Raw genomic sequence first — 23,237 nt, forward strand, 5'->3', positions numbered from 1 at the left:
GCAGCAGTACAAAATTAGGACTCAGCTATAAAAACCAGCAATATTTTATTATATTAATCTGGTCTTGGTAATCTTTTCAAGATCTGGTTTAAAGAATACTATCTATGTGTACATATGTGAAGGCCAGAGGTTAACCTCAGGCATCATTTTACCTCTTTTCATTTTATTCTATATGTTGTCATTAAGTAAATTATTTCATTCTTTTCTGACATTTATTTTCTGTCTTCTCTGCTTTTTCATAGAGCAGTGGTTCTCAGCCTTCCTAATGCTGTGACCCTTTAAAACAGTTCCTTAGTCAGGCGGTGGTGACTCACACTAATCCCAGCGCTTGGGAGGCAGAGGCAGGCGGATCTCTGAGAGTTCAAGGCCAGCCTGGTCTCCAAAGTGGGTTCCAGGAAACGCGCAAAGCTAGACAGAGAAACCCTGTCTCAAAAAACCAAAAAATAAAAATAAAAAAAAACAGTTCCTCGTGTTGTGTTGACTCCAACCATAACATTATTTCATTGCTACTACATAACTTTAATTTTGCTAGTTATTAATTGTAATGTAACTATCTGATATGTAAGATATCTGATGCACAACCCCAACAAATGGGTCACAACCCAAATGTTGAGAACCAGTGTCATAGACAGTGCTTTAGAAGGTAGAATGGATCCTTGTCTATACTAATCTGCTGTGTTTTTCTAGTGTCTTAATGATTATTAAGTAGTAGGGTGCTCTATATTTGTAGAAGGGGAAAGGGGGAAAATGAAGGTTGGCTTTGTATTATGTAAAGAATCTCCCCACCCCTTGGATTCATCTGATCTCATTGAACATCAGTAATTCTAACACGGAATTGTGGCCAGGCACAGAAGCAGCAGTCTAATCAAAACACTTCGTGTGCTGGAGCAGGCAGCCGTTTCTCCAGGAGTTCAAGGCGAGCCTGGTTTACAAAGGAGTTCCAGGGCAGTCAGGGCTAGCTGGTCTCAAAATCAAATGAAAAAATACAAAATAAAAAATGAGCCTGGCCAGGCACTTGTGGCACATGCCTTGAATCCCAGCACTCTGTGATTTCAAGGCCAACATGGTCACAGAGTGAGTTCTAGGACAGCCATGGTTGTTACACAGAGAAACCCTGTCTTAAAAAACCAAAAAAAGAACAAAAAACAAAAAACCCACGAGCCTGCCGTGGTGAAACATACCTTTAATATCAGCACTCTGAAGGCAGAGGCAGGCTGATCTCTGTGAGTTCGAGGCCAGTTTCTAAATATTGCAGTCAAGCCTAGCCACAGCTACAAAACTAGCCTCAAATAATCAAAATTAAATTAAAAATATAAAACTGAGCCAGGAGATTGTGGCGTACACCATAATCCCAGCACTCAGGAGGCAGAGGCAGGCGGATCTCTGTGAGTTCGAGGCCACCTTGGTCTACAGAGCAAGTTCCAGGACAAGCCAGAGCTAGAGAAACCCTGTCTCGAAACCCATTCTCCTCCAAAAAAAAGAACAGAAAGAAAGAAAGGAAAAAAATAGAACTGGCTATCCTTTCCTCTACCCAACCAAGCACTGTCTTGGGCATAGTACTAAACTAGCTTAAATACGAGCAAATTTTAATCCTGGGTTTCCAGTGGCTGGCCTTCGCACTGGGGGGATAGAGGGGGTGATTTTCCTGCAGTGAGAAGCCTTAAATTTCCAAAACCACCTCTGGTGCAGGAGAGGAAGAGAAGGGGTATAGCGGGTGCCACCGCTTCTGTTCAGTATTCATTTGGACTCACCTACAAATGCCGGGAAAAGCACTGAGCAGGCACAAACATCTCTACAAAATATAGGCTGCAGCCATTACCACAGCCAGCCGCCATTACCACTACCATCACTCCACCACCACCCAGGTGCCTAGACCACGCGCGCCCCAGTGGCCACTCCGGGAAAAATACCCTGAACTGGGAGGGAAAAAATTACAGAAGGGAAGTGTGTAAGAGGGAAGAAAGCAGGGGAAAAGAAAAGAAATCAAAATCAAGCCTTACCCTTCTTTCTGGAGATTTGACTTTTCAGCTCCACAAAGAGGACAAAAAATAAGGGCTCCTGAACAGCAGAAATTTCAGCCGTTTGTCTCTCCTGCCTGACAGCCACTTTCTCTTCCAACCTTCAGTTGCGCTTGCGCGATTTCTTTCCTGCTTCATTTTGCTACCTTGTTTCTTTTTGGAACCAGGGGATTGGACGAGGCAGGTTCCTGGGTCCCAGAATCCACCTGTCTGCTTCTGCTGTTGCCCAGCAAGAAAATAATTTTAAGGCAGGGAGGGCAAGATGAAGCAGATAAGAACACTGGCTGCTTTTGCAGAAGAACCTGGTTGGATCCCCTACTATAATTCCAGTTCCAGGGGAACAGACACCCCCTTCTGGAATCCAACACACAGTGGTACACAACCATCCATGTAGACACACATACACATAAAATAAGTCTTGCGAGCCAGGCGTGGTGGCGCAAGCCTTTCATCCCAGCACTCAGGAGGCTGTGAGTTCGAGGCCAGCCTGGTCTACAAAGTGCGTTCCAGGACAGGCTCTACGGCTACAGGGAAAACCTGTCTCGAGAAAAAAAAAAAAAAAAAGTCTTGCTTGGCAATGGTGGCTCATGCCTTCAATTCCAGCATTCAGGAGGAAGAGAAATGGGGAAAGAATCTCGTGAGTTCAAGACCAGTCTGGTCTACAAAGTGAGTTCCAGAACAGCCAGAACTACACAGAGAAACCCTGTCTCAAATCAAAACAAAAAAGTCTTAAAAAGTAAATAATTTAAGTGGGAAAAAGCAAGAACATATATTTATAACAAGAAAGGAAAGCAAAATAAAACCCAGCCAAATTAATCCTAATGTTTCACTATTAGTAAAAGATTAAATTAAACCAAGTGTGGTGACACACTTTAATCCCAGCACTTGGGAGGCAGAGACAGGTGGCTCTCTGTGAGTTCAAGGCCAGCCTGGTCTACAGAGTGAGTTCCAGGACAGCCAGGGCTACACAGAGAGAAACACTGTCATGAAAAAACCAAAATAATGATGTTGATGATGATGATGATAATATATAACACACTTTTTTTTTTAACTTTAAGTGTCTGATTTCCTCTACTTAACCCTAAGAGTCCAAATCAAACTCCTCGTTTTTCCTAACCAGGTCATGCTGGACCCTATATCAATGCCCTTGCCTCAGTTTGCCTGTGCTGTCCTAAACTGTTTGACCATCTTATACCCCACCCCACTCCCAGTGTCCCAGGGCTCTTCCTTGAATTTCTTTCCTTTTTTAAGTTCTGAATTTCTTTCTCCATAGGGATTCTGGATTTGCTCAGTGATTATTTCAACACATTTTATTTATTTACATAGTAATAGTAATTTAAAAAGGCAAAGTCTCTAAACAGTGTATCCCAAAACCAAAATTCAAATAACCTATGAATGTAAGAGATGAATTAGTAATTGGAAAATGCAAATAAAAAACCAGCCATTTCACACCCATTAAATAAAAAAAAAACCGTGAAGTCCTTATTTTGGAGAGTAGGCAAATGTATGGCACAGAAGGACCCCTCACATACATACATACACACATACATACATACATACATACGGGCAAATGTATGGCCCAAGGGGAACACTCATGTACTGCAAGAATATACACGACGATAAGTAGCTTGGAAATAGCCCCAAAATATTGAACATACCCATACCTAAACACTGAGCAATCCCACACAAATATATACCTTGGAGTGGAGATTCTCAAATTTTGGTGTACAATGGAATTACCTGGAAGGATGGTTAACAAGAGATTGCTAGATCATGACCCTGGTGTAAAAACCCTGGTGTTAAAAGGACCACAAAAAGGAGGTATTATTGTTGAAAGAAGCAGCAGCAAGAAAGATGTAGCATATAAAGTATAAAATATTTACTACCTGGCCTTTTACAGAAAATGTTTGTTCATCCTATTTAAATCTCCTTCCTTTAACACCAATGTTAATTAAATGGACAAAAGCTTTAAAAGAACTCAAAATAACAGACAAAAACCAATCTGGTTGTGATTGAGATGTCAGAAACAGATGATAATTCCTAATTGTAGTGCCACTTCAGAGTACAGTGTAAAGGACCCAAAGCAGTGAATACACTGTCTACCCATGAACACAGACACCCAGGTGGCAGGGTCATTCACTCCCAGGAGGATGCTGAAGAGAACACTAATGCTCAAAGAGGCCACCTTAGCAGAACACATCCTTATTCAGCTGAAGGACCAGACTGCAGCAACTCCCTTTCTCCTTTAAAATCCCTCTCCTTCTCCATCAGTTCCTTCCCATAACCCTGCATAATGTTCCCATCCCTCTGGAACCATATGGCCCTGGGGCTAGCCTATCTCTCCATGACAACCAAATTCTTCAAAAAGCTAAGTAAATTATATTCATGTATTTAGGAATATACATGTATATATGTAACCGCAATTAAAGAAAAAGAGGCCATGAATTTGAGAGAGCAAGGAGGGTGCATAGGAGGAGTTAGGGGGAGGAAATGATATAATTATAATAGACATACATATTTAAAGCAGGAAAAAAGCTGTCATATACCATAGTCATTATCTCTGGTTTTTCTCCTCCTAATCTTGCTAATCCCATTATCAAGCTAGTTTTCCACCCCCACCTCCAGCCACTGCACCCAACTATTCTAGCTAAAATCACTAATGAAACTAACCGGCAAATGTATAGTAAATTCTCCTTCTATTCCTCCTTCACTTTGACTTCTTTCCCCCCTCTTAACAAACTGATCCTTTACAGTGAGCTCATTTTTCTTACAGTGACTTCAATCCTTGAACTTCTCATCGTCTATACTCTCCCCAGCATTCAGGATCATGATTTTCTATACTCCCTATAAACTACCAATCTCAAAATTTCCATCTCCTGCCTTCGACTATTCTCTAGACTCTAACCTTGTAAAAGCAGTAACCTACAGGGTACTGTAAAGTATAGAAAATTCCTGAACCCCGCCCCCCAATCAGTTCCTCATAAATCCTGCTCTACCTCACTAAATAGTATTATTTTTCAGTGAATAGGAATTGCAATGTCCAACAAACAAACGAAAAGATACTCAACCCTATTAAGAACTCAGGAAATAAAATTGAAATATTAGTTTGTAGTCATGAGTTTTATTTTAAAAATTAACACCGGACAGCATCTATTTGTTGACAAACAGTAAAAGAAAATTTCTCACCTGAGGAAAATTCCTCTCCAAAAAACATGAAGCAGAAGAAAACTACAAATCTATACTCAAAAGAGAATTAAATGTTGTGTATTAAAAACATGAGACTGGGGCTGGAGAGATGGCTCAGAGGTTAAGACCACCAACTGCTCTTCCAGAGATCCTGAGTTCAATTCCCAGCACCCACATGGTGGCTCACAACCATCTGTAATGAGATCTGGTGCCCTCTTCTGGCCTGCAGGTATACATGCAGACAGAACACTGTATACATAATAAATAAATAAATCTTTAAAAAAATGAGACTATTTTAAAAATCACCTTAAATCAGAAAATCAGAATGACATATACCTATTTGAGAATCCCTATCTTGAACTAAACTAAAAGAAACAAACCAACATCAGATAAAAACAAAACAGAAATATAAGAAATGAAAAAGCTAACTGAACTCAGGTATATGCAGGGAGGGACTAAAAGTTTAGTTTTTCAAAAGTAGAACTTACAATCTACTCAAGGGAGAATAAACTCAAGTGAAAATGTAGTAATCAATGAAAAGTAATGAAAAGTAGACATTGAAGTAAAACAATGGGAAAAATAAGAATGGCACTGGGAGGAGAGGAAGAGGGAGACAAAGTTAGGCAGAAAGCTACAGGAATCCAAGAAAAGTAAAGTAATGTTTGTGTGACTATAGTTCCTGAAAAAGAACAAAGCCAGGCATGGCATTGCATGTGTGTGATCCCAGCACTCAGGAGGCTGAGGTAGGAGGACTGCTCCAAGATTGAGACAAGCCAGGGCTACACAGCAAGGCCGGCTCATAATTTCAAATCAAACCGAAAACAAGACAACTCCGACACAGAACTAGACTAATCAAATCACAGTTTGGGAAAACTAAGGCAGATGACATAGTTCAGCAGTGGACCACTCACCTAGCATGTTCAATACCCTGGGTTTAACCTCCAATCTTATAGGGGGAAAAAAGAAAACCTCCTTCTAGTAATAGAAAAATAGCTAAAATAGGGTTCATCAAGATATCTCAGGTAGATATACAACATTCATCTCTGAAATATAGTCTACTAAATACTATTTGATTTAAAGATAAAGACATGAAGATTTTCAAGCACAGAAGAACTAATAACTTATAAATCTGTGGCTTTTGGTTTCCCCCTAGCACAGTAGAGGGGAAAGAACCACCACCAGCATTTTCAAAGCTTAAATACAAAGAAAATAAAAAAACTAGTTTTTAAAAGCCTCAATGAAAGAAAAATGTGAACTAAGGAATTTGTACCAGCCAATATACAATATACAACCCAAATGTCATGTACACAGACATATGCACACACAAACAAAATGGATTTAAGAACTAAATACACAAAACTTAAAAGTAAACAAGTATAATCTTTGTGACCTTCAATAGGGCAATAATTTCTAAGATATAACACTAAAAATACAAGCAACAAAAGAAGAAAATTAATTAGGATTCATCAAACTTGAAAATTTATGCTGTGAAGAAATCTACCAAGGAAAGCCAAGCTGCTGAAGCAGGCCATGGAAGGCAGCTAGGGGGCCCACTACCAGGCTAGTAGCCAGGCTGCTGGGTACCATGTGGAGTTGGGGACATGGCCATATGTCACAGAGCCACAGTAGGATGTCAGGTGCATTGGACTGTGGGAGACCACCCCAAGGACACACAGGGCTGCAATGTGCTGGTACTGCAATACCATGGGCCTGTTTGCCTGCCAGACTGAAGCCCAAGTCCCAAGGTGGAGGCCGTGAATATCAGTATGAAGGACCTGTGCTTGCCTGGTTGGATGAGTTCACCAACATGCTGGACACAATTCACGGAGACTTGTCCCACGTGGTCAGTGAGAGAGTGCGGTACATTCATGAGAAATTGCTGAGATGATGTATGTCCACGGCAAGATCCACAAGCTTGAGGCATTCACGAAGATAACCCTGGCAACAGCATGGCCAGGATAGAGGAGCCTTCCCCTAGGCATTCAAAAGGTTCCTGCACACTATCAAGGGCTTGTCCCCACCTCTGTGAACCTCCTAGGAGTCTAGCCTTGAGCAAGCAGCCTGAAACCGCACAGACCAGTTTGGGTAGCAGTAAGAGGCCTTAGCTCTGAGCCTGCTTCCCTACTAAAGGAAGACTCCAAGGCAGACTTCTGTCCTGAGTTCTAAGATCTTATTATTAACAGGCTTATATAATGTTGGAGTATGAAACTTTAAGTATATTTTCTGCAAACTATTGGCTATTTTCATTACTGCATGTTGAAAGTATTTTCCAATTCTAATCTAAAAGCTGTTTCATGGATGGCTGGAAAAGCAAAATTAATTAACTGATCTGTGCAGTATGTAGAGCTGGCTTTTTTGTTGTTGTTTTGGAGTTTTGTTTTGTTTTTTGAGATGTTTCTCTGTGTAGTCCTGTAACTTACTTTGCAGACCAGGCTGTCCTAAAACTCACAGAAATCTACCTGCCTCTGCCTCCCAAGTTCTGGGATTAAAAGCCTAAATAGAGCCAGGTGGTGGTGGCAGCGGCGGCGGCGCACGCCTTTAATCCCAGCACTCAGGAGGCAGAGGCAGGTAGATCTCTGTGAGGTCGAGGCCAGCCTGGGCTACAGAGCAAGTTCCAGGAAAGGCACAAAGCTACACAGAGAAATCCTGTCTCAAAAAAAAAAAAAGCGTAAATAGAGCTGTTATTTTTATACTTGTTTGTTTTGAACAACTAACTGTACTGCACTGTCAACATTTACACATGGATATGATCACAGGAAAAGAGACCAAGTAATTAAAGTCTTGTTATTAAATCCTAAAAAAAAAATGCCACCGAGAAAGTAAAAATAAAAAAATGTAAAATGAAGAGGGAGAAAAAAGTCAAAAGATAACCCAATGAATGAACATTTTTTCTTTACAAATCATTTATCTTATAAAGAAATGCATGCAGATTACTTTAAAAAGCCTATATAATCCTGAATTACTTAATTTTATCAGTATATAAAAAGAATACAACTAAGTATCAATCAAACTTTTTAAATGGACAAAGAGATGACAGACATTTCTCCAAAGATGTATAAAATTGGCTAATAAGCACATAAAACCACCAGTCATTGGGGGAATGCAAATCAAAATTATAATAGATACCACTCCATGCTAATGAAGACAGCTATAATTACAACATTAGATGATAGCATGTGTTTAAAGGATGTAGTGTTAATACAATCCTTACTGCTGGTGAGAATGTAAATGGTATAGTCAGTCACTTTAGAAAAGTCTAGCAGTTACTCATAAAGTCAAACATAGTGTCCAACTATTATTCCATTCCAGGTATACATAACCACAATAATTGGAAACATGTCCATACAAATCTTTTTACAACAATGTTCATAAGAACATTCATAATAGCCAAAAGGTAGAAACAACTCAAATGTACATTAAGACATGAATGGACAAAATATGTCATACATATACAGTGGAATATCTAACTATAAGATATGGAGTAAATGTTGATACATGCTACAACATAGATGAACCCCAAAGCAGTATGTTAATTGTAAGAAGGCATTCACCAAAGACCTCATATTGTATAATTTCATTAAATGTAAAATATCTAGAATAAGCAAATCTAAAGAAATGGAATGATGGCTAATGGTTTACTGGTTTTCTTTTTTCTTTTCTTTTTTTTTTTTTAGGTTTTTTGAAACAGGATTTCCTGTCAGGAAGGCTGGCCTCACACCTGCTGTGTAGGTGAGAATGATAACACTGAATGCCTAGTACTCCCTCCTTATATCTCCCAAGATCTGGGATTCCAGGCATCTACCATCACACCCAACAAGAGCTTTTTGGGTGAAGAACTATTCTGGAATTAAACTTATTGTAATGTTTATACAACTGTATGAAAATACTAAAAATACTGAACTGTACACTTAAAATGGGTAAATTATGCAAAAAGTTTCCACACTAAATGCAAATTCAGTATTTACAAATGCAATGAATAAAAATTCCCCAGGAAAGCCTTTGCAACAAGAGACCACAGGAATAAGAGGGTGATCAGTAAGTACTCAGAAGAAAGGGGAAAGCAGAAGTGAGGAGATCAAGCATAGATTATTCTAACGGTCACAGAAAGCATGTTACCTTAACACAAAGACGTAAGTTGGATCCCCAGAAACCATGTTAAAAAAAAAAAAAAAGGAAACCGGGCAGTGGTGGTGCACGCCTTTAAACCTAGCACTCAGGAGGCAGAGGCAGGCAGATCTCTGTGTGTTCTGAGCCAGCCTGGGCTACAGTGTGAGTTCCAGGAAAGGTGCAAAGCTACAGAGAAACCCTGTCTCAAAAAAACCAAAAAGGGAGAGGGGGACTTACAAGTCTCTCTCTCTTCCACATACATGCCATGGCATGAACATGCAAAAATATATACTAAATAAGTGTAAAAATGGTGAGTCTTTTTAAAATTTACTTCATGTGTATGAGTGTTGGTCTGCCTGTATGTATGTGCACCATGTGTGCATATGGTGTCCACTAAGGTCAGAAAAGGTCATCAGATAAACTGGAACTGAAGTTTCAATAGTTGTGAACAATCATGTGGATGCTGGGAACTGAATTCAAGTTTTTTTACAAGAGAAACAAGTGCTCTTAATTGCCGAGTCATCTCTCCAGCCATAAAAAGCTGTTTATTTAAAAATAAATTAAAAAATGACAATGAAGCCAAGCATGGTGACTCACACCTATAATCTTAGCACTTTGGAGGCTAAAGCTGGAGGATAGCTATGAATTTGAGGCCAGCCTGGTCTACAAAGAGCGCCTAAAGTCAGTCTTGTTTATAGAGGAATACTCTGTCTCAAGTGGGGTGTGTATTTGTGTGTGTGTGTGTGTGTGCACACAGACACAAAAACTAACTAAACAATCAAATCCTATGAGATGCACTAAAAACAGTGATCAGGTAAAAATTATGAAGCTGAAGAACACTCCATCAATAAAATGTTTGCCATGCTTGTCTGAGGACTTGAGTTCATCACCTACATAAAAGCTGGTACTGCCTGCCACACAACCGTAATCCCTGGGCTGGAGAGGGGTTTGCTGGTCAGCTAATCTAGCACAATTAGTGAACTCCTGGTTCAGTGAAAGACTCAGTCTCAAAAGTAAGACAGAGGACAATGAGCTGGCTCAGTATATAAAGATGCTTGGCACACGGGCATGGCAAAATAAGTCTGATCCCCCAAACCCATGTAAAGGTAGATGAAGAGAAATGACTCCCCAACACTGTCCTCTGACCTCCACATTTGTCCCAGCACATACATGAGCACACCTTCCAACTCTAATAATAATAAATAAAAATTTAAAAAATGAGATAGACAACAATCAAGGTAGACAACTGATATCAAACCTCTGGCCTTGACATGCATGCAACACTGACATAAACATAGACACACATAGACACACACACACACACACACACACACACACACAAATTCATTGTAGCAAATATATCTATCAGTAAAAATTAAATAATAAATATGTGTTCATTTACAAGATAAAAACCATTTAAAATAGCAAAGGAAGGAGGCTGGGGATGCAGCTTAGTATAGTGCTTGCCTAGCATGCATGAAACCCTAGGTTCAGTTCCCAGAACCACACAAACCTGTGGGTCTCAATCTGGGGGTCACAACCCTTTTCGGGTTGTTCAAGTGACCAGTTTACAGGGGTTCCCTAAGACCATCAAAAAACATGGATATTTATATCCCAATTCATAACAGTAGCAAAATTACAGTTATGAAGTAGCAACAAAAATAATGTTATGGTTGGGGGTCACTACAACACAAGGAACTGTATTAAAGGGTCACAGCATTAGGAAGGTTGAGAACCATTTCTATAAACCACACATGCCTTAAATCCCAATACTTAAAGAGATAAAGGCAGAAGATCAAAAATTCTAAGTCATGCTCAGCTACATATTAAGTTTGAGACCAGTCTGAACTGTATGAGACACTGTCACAAGAAAAGCATGAATGGAGGAAGGAAGACAAGTTGAGTAGGGTGTGGTGGCATATGCCTATAATCCCATAATCGCAGCATGAAGGAGGCCGAGGCAAAAGGATTACAAAAGTAAGTCAAGATGGTATAAAAGAGACTCTGTCTCAAAAAACAAATGAAAGGCCAGACGGTGGTGGTGGTGTCCGAGGCCAGCCTGATCTACACAGAGAAATCCTGTCTTGAAACCCTATCACCAAAAAGGAGCTATGTTCAATATACAAGTATACACTATGAAAAATAAAATGAACTTCAAATCAGAGTTTGAAAGAGTGTGGTATGGGGCCAAAGAGTATTACATAAGTTTTTTAAACTGGGTCTTTTTGTTTGTTTGGCTTTTCTGGGTTTGTTTGTTTTGTTTGTTTGTTTTTTTCAAGACAGGGTCTTACTATATAGCTCTGGCCTGGAACCCACTATATACACCAGGCTGGTCTAGAACTCAGCGATCTGCCTGCCTCTGCCTCCCCAGTGCTGGGATTAAAGGTGTGCGCCATTACACCTAGGGAAACTGGGTCTTAAGAAAGTGCCTAGGCTGCCCTCAAACTTGTGATCTTCAGCCAGCCATGGTGCCACATACCTGTAAAAACACTCAGTAGCTGAGGCAAGCTTGGGCCACAATGACATACTGCTTTCCAAAAAGCAAAACCAAACAAACAAAACGCAGCACACGCACACACATACATACACATACACACACACACACACACACACACACACACACACACACACCATCAAAAACTGAGGGCTAGCGATACAGCTAATTATGTGAGTGATTGTCTGGCATAGAGGAAATTCTGGGCTCTATTCACAGTACTGCAAGAAACACACACACACACACACACACACACACACACACACACACACACACACACACACACCTGAATCTGTAATCTTTTGTCTCTAACTTTTGAGTGCTGAAAACTGAACTCATGGCTTCAAACATTCTAAGCAAGTACTCTACCAAGTGAAATCCATGCCTAGCCCCAAAACAACTCTCAAAAACTTCTTTGTGTGATGTGTGTGTGTGTGTGTGTGTGTGTGTGTGTGTGTGCGGGGCGCGCGCATACCCTTCCTTGTATACGTGATCATATATGTGCAACCATGTGGAGACCTGAAAGAGACATCTTCCTCAATTATGTGTTTAGACAGGAGTCTTTCATCCAATCAAAGCTCACCATTTCAGCTTAACTGGATGGTCAGCAAGCCCCAGGGATCCTCCTGTCTGTGCCTCTTGAGAACTGGGGTTAGAGGTAACTACTGCAGCTCTGGCTTTTTATTCATGTACTGGAGATCTGAACTCAGGCCCTCATGATTACACAGCTATACAGCCATTTTGCCCAGCCCCAAGAAATTTCGTTTAAAATTTTTATGTGCTTCAAGATGCTTCTGTGCTCTAAAATCTTTATAAGAAAGCAAAAACTGAAGTAAGACAAGTTACATGAAATGTACTTTCCACAAATGTCTCATATGACCCTAAAAGAAAGGTAAGGCAAACACATTATAACCCCTTGTTCACTGTTGAGGAAATACCTTAGAAAAAGTTAAGTGATTTGGCCAAGATAATCAGATATATTATAATTCAAAGAAGTCATGACTTCAAATCCCTTGTTCACTTTTAAAAAAACACGAAAGTATTTTTTTAAGTGGACTAAATGAGAAACTGAATAAATAAAGCAGGCATGACTGGCATACAACTGTAATCCCAGTGTTTAGAAGCCAAAGGCAGGACAATCAGAAATTCAAGGTCAGCCTTGGTACACTGTGAGTTCAAGACCAGCCTGGGCTAGAAGACTCTCAAAAAAAAAAAAAAATGAACAAACAAGGTTCATTATGAAACTGCAGCAAAGCCTTTTTAAGTTATTTTGGACCTGTTCACACCTAGAAAAACTTTTTTACAACTTCTCAGGCCTGGCAGTGCAGGCCTAGAATACCAACTACTCAGGAGGATAAGGAAGGGAGCTAGAAAATTCGAAGCCTGTCTGACCTTTAGAATGAGTTAAACACTAGCCTGAGGTGAATGAGCCACTGTCTCAATAGATAACATAGCTATGTGGAGTGCTTGCTTGGCCTGGGGGAGGGCCTAGCTTTAATCCCCGGAGCTACAGAAAAAAAAAAAATGTGTTTGAAAGGTTGCCTGACCAGGAGCCTCACGGGCCCTATTTTCTACCAGTAGTTTGTAATTTCTTCCAGAAAAGTGATCACTCAAGGAGTAGTTCAAAAAGCCCCCCAAAAGGAAAACATTTAGGGAGCTAAAGTGTCTCTAGGACAGTCATGACAGTGGCACGGGTGACTAAATTCCTCATAGCGGTCGTCAGTACTCTTCGACGTTCTCCCAGGCAGATTCGGCTACCGCGGCCAGAGCATCTCTCGCGGACAAAGCGGGAGCTCCGGTCCCGCGGGCGACGGGTCCGAGGCCGCCGGGGGAACAAGGGCTCGGTCCCCGGACACCGCCCCCTTCCTGGTCCCCAGGACAGACACTCCGAGAAAAGAAGCCGCCACCTGCCCGAGGCCGTGGGCGGGGAAGACGGGGGGCAGCGGGCAGGTGCCGCGCGCCACTCGCGGCGGCTCAGGAAAGGCACCGACGGGACAGCCACCAAACGCCGGAGAGCCAAGCGCACGCCGGGAGCCTGAGCCGCGCGGGCGACAGCTGCAGAGGGAAGGCGTCGGGCCCAGCGTGGGGGGGAAAGGGGGACGCGGTCCCTGGAGAAGCCGAGTCTGCCCGCCGCCCCTTCCCGGCCGCCTCTCCCGCCACCGTGAGAACCGCCTCTCCCGGGCGAAGGACACACCCTCCCTCCCTCGCAGGCCGGGGCCTCCTCGCTCCGCCTGCTCCCGGGACCGCTCACCCCGCAGTGAAGTCGCCGCCATAGCCGCCGCTGTCGCCAAAGCCTTCAACACCACGGCCGCCCCAAGGTCCCTCCAGGCCTAGCCCCTCGCTCAGCTCCCGCCTCCTGCTCCAGCAAACACCCAGCCGCCCCCGCGGGTCCAGGAGACCCGGAACCACTTCCTTCCGGAATGGTCTGGTCCCACCCCCACCCTGGCTCCGCCCACCGCGTCCGCCTCCCTCCAAACACGCTCTCCAGGAGTTTAGCACCCCGCCCAAGCTGCCCTAACCCGCTCTGGAGCGCCCTTTGCAAGCTGTGCTCACCTGGCTTCCCTGAGGCTAAAGTGCCCCCTCATCTCCCTCAGGCTGGAGGAAAGGAATGTACCGGGTGATGCAAGTCCCGGGCTCTTTGAAGTTGAGGATCGCGGCCCAGAGGTCAGCCCTCAACTTGGTCCCTGCCTTGTGTGCACACAGGGGGCAGAGGTTGCAGCAGCCTAGCGCTTCCACCTCTTTACTTGACCCCTCAAATCCCTTCCAGAATCAGTTCACCAAAACCTGCTTCTTCTTGGCCTCCGTTCTGCCTACTTAATTTCTAACCAGTCACCCAACTTTTAACCACTTCCCATAGCCTCAAATGAAGCTTCTACTTGGAAAACAGCAACTTCTGAACTTTCCAAATAGGTTAATGGTACCAACAAATACCAGCCCCTCTCTGCTCTCCTTCTTTTGTTGTTTTGTTTTTATTGTTGTCGTTTTTTTCCAGATAGGGTTTCTCTGTGTAGCTTTGCACCTTTCCTGGAACTCACTCTGTAGACCAGACTGGCCTCAAAGTCACAGAGATCCACCTGCCTCTGCCTCCCGAGTGCTGGGATTAAAGGTGTGAGGCCACCACCGCCCGGCTCTCTCCTCTTTTTTATATTAAAATAATTTTTTTATTAATTCTTTGGGAATTTCACATCACGAACCCCAATCCCACTCATTTTCCAGTCTTCCCATGTCTGCCCTCTACCCTTGTAGCCCCCCAACCCAAAAGAAAATTAAAAACGGAAAAAAAATAACTCTTCACCCCTCTGTCTTTCCTGCCTCTCCATCACATATTCATTTGTTGTAGTGGCCTTTGATGTGTGTCACGCAGTAGACCCTTTTGCTCAAATAGCTTTACTTGCGAATGTTCATTGTAATGAGTTGTTGATCTAGTTCAAGGCCTTCGCTTCTGGTACATCATCAATACTGGACCATCACTGAAACTTCTCTGGGATATTCTGCTGTTGCCATGGATATCCTGTGGCTATGGTTGAACAGAACTGTCCCTTCATGTGCTCCAGCTGGCCATAGATGAGGTAGATATTAGCGTAGGCCAACTCAAAACCCTGGATGTGGGCCTGGGTGGTAGCTGAGCTGTTCAATCTGGACCTCGCCTGGGACTGCCCCCGTCAGGCAAAGGTCTTGGCCAGCTCTCCTATGCCCACACCACTGGGGCCAGCTCTTCTGAGCACATAATGAGGGGTGGGGTCAGCTCTCCTGAGTACATGGCCAGCCTTCCAGTAGTGGCAGCTGGCAAGAAGGAGGACAGTTGTCCTGGGGCCATCGAGGGTCAGGCTAGCTCTCCTGCACCTACTCCACTGGGGCCAGTTCTCCTGGAAGGGGAGCAGCTCTCCTGCTGAGGTGGCTAGGGAGGGGTGGAACCAGCTCCCTGGTGACCAGGCCAGCAGGGCCAGCTCTCTTATGGCCCCAGTGGTAACACTGGTCACAGACAGCAGCACAACAGATCCTGGCTGCAGTAGAATCACAGACCCAGACATGCCCCTCAGCCACACACAGCTCCAGCCCAGTCAGATGTCCCCATGGCCCTGGGTGTCAGTACAGGCCAATCAGATGAGCATGCACCCAAAGACAGGGAAGACAGTGTGGCCCTTGGACACCAATGTGGTCTCAGTAGACAGCCCAGACCCCAGGCAGCTACAAGGCTTTTGGTGGTAACTCAAGCCATGGATATCATCACAGAACCCAACTGTTGTAGGGCCACAGACCCAGACACAGCCTTCAGCTGCAGTGTACATAGAGCATTTTCTGAATTGGTGATCTAAGGGGGAGGGCCCAGCCCATTGCGGGTGATGCTATTCCTGAGCTGGCAGTCCTAGGTTCTATAAGAAAGCAGGCTGATTGGTGTGGCGGGGAGGGGCTTGGACCTGCCTTGGCTCAGTGTGTCGGGCTCTGCCGACTCCCCATGGGAGACCTTGATTTGGAGGATGTGGGGATGGGGGGTGGCTTGGAGGGAGGGCTGGGGGTGGGAGGAGGGAGGAGGTGGGATGTGTAGGGTGAGTAGAAAATTTCTTAATTAAAAATATTTTTAAAAATTAAAATATAAAAAAATTAAAAGATAAAATGAAAAAAGAAGAAAGGTAATGCCCCCCCAAGGGAGTGGGGGGATTAGGAGATGTGGCTTTGTTAGAATAGGTATGGCCATGTAGGAGGAAGTGTGTCACTGTGGAGGCAGGCTTTGAGGTCTCATATATGCTTAAGCTATGCCCAGTGTCTCCTGCTGCCTGTGGATCAAGATGCAGGACTCTCAGCTCCAGCACCATGTCTGCCTGCACACTGCTGTGCTTCCTGCCGTGACGATAATGGACTAAACCTCTGAAACTGTCAGCTGCCACCTTAATTAAATATTTCCTTTATAAGAAAAAAAAAGAAATCATTTGCTCTCACTGAGCGCGTCAAGTGTCACCAAAGAAATAAATTGTGCTGTTCTGAGAATGTATGATCCCTTTGATAATCTTGTGTGGAAAAACATGTATTGTGTTCTGGGGTTTTGTGTGTTTGTTTATTGGTTTTGTTTTTGTTTGCTATGTATAAGATTGAAAATTTCACTTGACTTTTATGTTCAAGTAGAGAATGGCCTTAAGTCACTTAAATAAATTTTTATTTACCAAATAAAATCTGTTATCTGAAGAAAAAAAAAAAAGAAAGCCAGCTGAGCAAGCCAAGTGGAGCAAGCCAGTAAGTAGCACCCCTCTGTGGCCTCTGCATCAGCTCCTGCCTCCAGGTTCCTGCCCTGTTTGAGTTCCTATCCTGACTTCCTTCCGTGATGGAGTATGATGTGGAAGTGGAAGCCAAATAAACCCTTTCCTCCTCAACTTGCTTTTTGGTCATGGTGTTTCATCACAGCAATAGAAACCCTAACTAGGATATCCAAGCTCACCAATTAGTCTAAGCTGGCTAGCTGGCAAGCCTCAGAGATCCTCCTACCAGCCTGGAATGACAAGCTGGCAGCCATCACACCCAGCTGGTTTACTTGGATTCCAGGCATCAAACTTGGGTCCTCCGGCTTGCAGTGCAAGCCCTTTCCCAACGTAGCTATCTCCCTAGCTACCAACCAGCCTTTACTTCTGTTGTATGCACCCATTCTCAGGGTAACATACTCTAGAAAAATCGGCCAGGTGTGCCCAGATCTTCAGCCCATAAGCCACATGTGTTGGGGAATAGCTTGGAATGAAACCAAACATTAAAATCATAAATTTGCTTAAAAGATACTTTGTGATTCTTTTTATCACTCAATTATGTGGTTCTCACGCATGAATTTTATATGTGACAATATCATGCTGTGATGACAAAAGGTAGGAGACCCCGGACTGCTCCATCTCTCAAGTTTTGCATTTTCAAATCCTATTTACTTGGGTTCACCATCCTCATCCTTGCTATAGTATCTCTCCCTTCGTCTGAGCACATATTCGCCACTGACCAGAGAGCTCTCACTTCCCATGAACCTTCTTCTATTCAACTTAAACCCATTTTTTGTACAGCAATTTCCTCTGAATTAAAGCGCTCCCTCCAGAAGGGAGGGAAGGGGGAGGCTTATGAGACTCAGGAGGTAATATATATTCACACCTCAGTGAAAGCTGAAAGTTGCAAGATTCACCAGGCCCCTCCCCCAGTGTTATCCAAGTAGTTAACAACTGCTGGGGGAAGACTGACAAGCCAAGCTGCCTGGAGAAGGCTGGGCTGCCCAGAGGGTGTTTCCAACACCTGCCGAGCTGCCTGCGAGCTGTGCACACAGCTCCGGGTTGTTGTTTTCCTGGGCTGTCACCTACGTGATGCTATAAGTCATCTATGCTCCTGCAGGTGATCAGGCTGGTGCTTAACCTCTTTCATTTCTGGCTAGCTGATATTCATTGCTCTAAATGTACAGAAATGTTTGCAATTTAACAATGAATATTGCTTTTTCTGTTGGATAAAAGATGTAAGTAAGCTGGGCATGGTGGCACACATTTAATCCCGGCACAGGGAGGTAGAGGCAGGTGGATCTCTGTGAGTTCGAGGCCAGCTGGTCTACATAGTGAGTTCCAGGCCAGCCAGGGCTATAAAGTGAGATCCTGCCTCAAACAAACAAAGAAAAAAAATATGTTCTTCTTTCTCTTCAAATAATTTTGGGTGTATTTCATGGTTATGTGTGTATATATGTCTCTCTGTCTGTGTGTATCATTTTTAGACTCATCCATGAAAAGGTGACTTTTGTCAAGACAAGCAGATGGCTCTTGGCTCTATTTTCTGTCTATTTCCATGGAGAAAGCAGATAAACAATTTGCACATGGTTCTGAGCATGATGGTTTGTCCCTGTGATCCCTGCATTTGTGAGAAGTTGGTGGTCATTCTCAGCTACATAGCAAATTTGAGGCAAGCCTGGACTACACGAGACCTTGTCAACAAAAACAGCTTGCATGTGGCAACATAGGTCTTACTGTGGATATGAACAGTGCATATGAGTGTATATACAGAATATTACTGAAATGGAAGATTATTGGCTTTTCTCATTAATTTCTTTGTCTTTCATGAAGACAGAAACCTGTTACAGAATACCAAATATGCTTAGTATAAAGAGTTTGCATAGTAAGTTCTGCTAAAATAACAATTCCAACATTTCAGTGAGTTACTTACTGTATCAACAAATGTTGCTCAATTACATGCACAGCAATTGCTGGTCAGCTTTGGATCTTCTGCTAATTATTTGTTTTAATTGGTTCTGTTTATGTATTCTCATTGTTGTGTGTGAATTCTGTCTTCCAAGTCGATGGGTAGACTAGTTGATGTAGGCCCTCTTTCTTACCAATCTTTGTATATCATTCCAACAACTCTCCAGATATTTCTGGAATTTTAACATGTCAATATTTCTTCATGTTCTGTGACTCCCTATTTTGTGTATTGGCCTTTTGCTACAGGACTGTTAAAACATGGCACTTCTGATCCAGTCTGATCCGGTCTGGACCGGTCTGATCTGGTCTGTGCCTGTCTGGTCTGGGTCGGGTCTGTCTATTACCATGATTTGTGTTTGTGCTCTTGTCTGTCTTATGCTCTTGGCATTCAGAAGATGGCTTCAGATCCCCTGGAACTGTAGTTACAGCATCTGTGAACTCCTGAATATGTTTTCTGGGAACTGAACTCCAGTCCACTGACAGAGCTCTTAACCACTGAGCCATCTCTCTAGCCCCAATTTCCCAGCTTTTATGTAGTAAACTGTGTATCTTTCCTGCCATTCTTTCCTTCCTTCAGTTACAGGTCTTGCTAGTTAGCAAAGCTGGCTTCAACTTCATGATTCTCCTGTTTGAGCCTCCTAAGTGATGGGATTATAGGCATGTTCTCCACTGCTAACTCTAAAGTGTTTATCTTCTATCCACATTGTACCAAGTACATCATAGGAATTATATCATACTTAAGTAAATGAATAAACCAAATCTAGAATCAGATACTTGTATTGAATAAAGAAACACGAAAGCTTTCAGAAAATAGGTTGTATTATTGATGGTCTCAAAGCACTGGTAGTATTTCAAAAAGCAGAAAAGGGTATTCTGTGTAGTCAAAATAAGATGAGGAGTCATTGAAACAATCTTTTTGGGTTAGTGTATAGGGTGTATCTGAGTGATATATGTCTGCTAGTTTTGAAATTGTGGAGGATCTTAGTGTTAACCCATAGAAAGCTGTACACAGAAGTTTCTGTCCTGCCCGGTCCTGCAGCCATTCAGTCCCAAATAAACACACAGAGGCTTATATTAATTACAAGCTGTTTGGCCTATTGCTCAGACTTATAACTAACTAGCTCTTAACGCTTAAATTAACCCTTAATTCTTGTCCATGTTTAGCCATGTGGCTTGGTACCTTTTCTCAGTCCAGCATTCTCATCTTATTTCCTCTGTATCTGGCTGGTGACCCCATCTCTCCTTCCCTCTTCCCAGAATTCTCCTAGTCTGGTCTCCCTGCCTATACTTCCTGCTTGGCTACTGGCCAATCAGCATTTTATTAAACCAATAGGAGTAACAACTTATTACAGTGTACAAGAGCATTGTCCCACAGCAGAAAGCTCTAATTTTTTTCTTAATTGCATAGCCATTTGAATCAGGAGGGTGATTTGGGAGGCAAACAGCCCAGATTATATCTGACATTATGTATTATTATGGTAGAAAAGTACACCAATGACAAAACAATTTGATCAGCTGTGTTACTACACCAGGTAGAAGTGAATGAAAGTATAAACCAGTATCAAGGGGAAGGGAGATTAGGTGTGTAGTCTATTATTGGCCACTGAGTGAAAGAATAGATGCACAGCTAAGTATTGAGAGAAGTATTGCTATTAGTGAGAGAAAACTATCAGAAGAAGCAAAGTTGTGGGAGTTGAGGCTTTCAATGCAAATAAATCTCTTGGATTAGAGATATAGAAGTCTTTCTGGGTAACTTCGTAAGTATATTCCCTTAATTACCAAATGATAATCAGTCTATACACCATCACATTGTAACAACAGGCATATAGTATTGGCATTCTGTACTGAGATTTTCTATGCACCTGATATTTTTTATAATGCTTATTCGGTGTTTTATTAATATTTCAATTTTGGCCTTGATTGAGCTCTTCTGGTAGAAGGACAGTCTAATAAATATATTTGTTTTAGAGTATGGGATATATTGAGGACATGCAGGAAAAGAAGTCAAACTAATTAATAGTGGTTTAAACCTATCAGGCCTCCTAATAAACATTTTGACCCTAAAATTAATTTACTTGAATTTTGAGACAGAATATCACCATGCAATCCAGGATGACTTTAAATGTAAGATCCTCCTGCCTCAGCTTCCTGAGTGCTGGGATTATAGGCCTGTACCACAGCACTTACTTGGCTCTTAACAAGTAATTCTTGTTAGGAGATTTGATTCATGGAACCTTCATTACATTCATGATTTTTCTATTTCCCAGCAACATTACGTGGGCTCTGGTATGGCCTTAAATCGAAAGTCAGTAACTGCCAACCTACCATCATCTCTGATTTAACCTTTCATTTTTGATACCCTAAAATGAGGCCCTATACCTACCCATGTTCCATTAGCAATTATTACTCATACACTCTTTTCTAGCTAACAGCTACCTTATCATTTTATTGAAGTGATCTGACTCTGAAACTCATTTTGGCTACTATTACCTCTCAGAAATTTATGGTACTTAAAATAAGGCATTAATTGTTTTCCTTTGTAGGAAAGTAAAGCAGAAGAGAATACCATGGGACAAACAGTGAATGAAGGTGAGATTTGCTTATCTAAAGATAATTTTTAGTTGTTTGTAACAAGTATCTTACTATATACTAAACTTGTGAAATAAAGCCTTTAAAATGTTTTAACAAATAACATTAAAGAACTACCTGCTGAGTTATACCCCTTTCCCTATCGAATACTGTCTGTTTCTAGTATTTTCCTCCTAGGATTATTTTCTTTTGCATATTTGACAGAAGAAGTCCTTTCTTAGATTTCTCTTTAGACATACTGACAACTGATTAGAGTACAGCATTCTTAGAAGCTTCTTTATGTAGAAGATAATCATCAAGTTAGGGAGGAACTAAATGGCTCCTAATCTCAATAAACTCTTTGCTGCATACTTGGAATTCTTATATTTGTTTCTTGAAATCATTTTTATTGCCCTTACTTATTCTGTTGTCCCTTAAAATAATTTAAAACATCACATGCCAGCTAGGATAGAATACAATGTACTTCAATGAAACACTCAGGTTTTTCTCCATGATAAACTAAATATATCAACGAGTACTCAAAATCCTTGAAATGTCACCAAATCTAAAATATATCATTTCACTCAGACAAATTAGAGCATGTATGAAAGAAATATAAAATATAATGCTAAAAATTATCCTAAGTTCTTTTTTTATTTTATAATTTGATTTAATTTTACATATCAGCCACGGATTCCCGTCCTCCCTCCTTCCGCCCCTTCCCCCGCCCCCCCCCAGCCCACACCCCATTCCCATCTCCTCCAGGGCAAGGACTCCCCTGGGGATTCAGGTCAACCTGGTAGATTCAGTCCAGGCAGGTCCAGTCCCCTCCTCCCACTCTGAGCAACGTGTTTGGCCCCAGGCTCCAAACAGCCAGCTCATGCACTAAGGACAGGTCCTGGTCCCACTGCCTGGATGCCTCCCAAACAGTTCAAGCTAATCAACTGTCTCACCCATTCAGAGGGTCTGATTATTTGTATTTTCTAGAAAATTTATTGGTAGACAACCTCTATGTGCAGATAACTGTACTATCCTTTGAAGGATGCAATAGTCCTTCCCTTGGAGGAAGTATATCCCAAGATTCTTTTCTGGTAGATGCTTGAAACTGGATAGTAATGTATGCTTTAAATACAAATATATAATAATGTTTGATTTATAAATAAGACACAATAAGAGATTGGCAGCTATTAGCATAAATATCTGGAACCTCAATGTACTGTTTTCTTTCATTGTTGAGAGCTTTCACCTTTGCATTTCATGGAAGAGAAGCCCTTTATGGTCTCTCTGGCATGTCTGAATTACCAGCATCAGCAGTCTTGGACTTTGTGGCCATTGTTAAGTTGAAAGCAAGATAAGATATTTGAACAGTTTGTTACCTTAGCAGGCAGTCTGGTGACAAAAGTTGTTACTAAGTTATTAACAGGCTGCTTGCATTCATGGCATGAGTCTCGAGTGGGACAGAGTGTGACTATATGAGATTTCATCACACCATTACTTACAACAACTGTACAATTTATTCAACAACTTATGAATTATCTCTGGAATTTTCTCTTTAATATTTTGGACTGCAATTGAATCAAGATAATTGAAATCATACCTAAGGGAGGCTGAGGATAAAGAAGTACCAGTACATATCAGAAATGGTAATGCAGATTCACCTAGGGA

At 42.1% G+C, this 23,237-nt stretch overlaps 1 protein-coding gene across 3 annotated transcripts in view; it reads right to left on the minus strand.

Moving 5' to 3' along the window:
• Bclaf3 (BCLAF1 and THRAP3 family member 3) overlaps positions 1 to 14,223 on the minus strand; it is a 67,933-nt gene extending 53,710 nt beyond the window's left edge. For all 3 annotated transcript variants that reach the window (XM_028873238.2, XM_037199405.1, XM_028873239.2), the window contains exon 1: positions 14,057 to 14,223. The gene's annotated coding sequence lies outside the window, so the exon portion shown is untranslated. The remainder of the gene's footprint in view (positions 1 to 14,056) is intronic.
• Positions 14,224 to 23,237: the final 9,014 nt, after the last annotated feature.

This window comes from Peromyscus leucopus, chromosome X (assembly GCF_004664715.2).
Source record: "Peromyscus leucopus breed LL Stock chromosome X, UCI_PerLeu_2.1, whole genome shotgun sequence".
Taxonomy (NCBI): Eukaryota; Metazoa; Chordata; class Mammalia; order Rodentia; family Cricetidae; genus Peromyscus; species Peromyscus leucopus.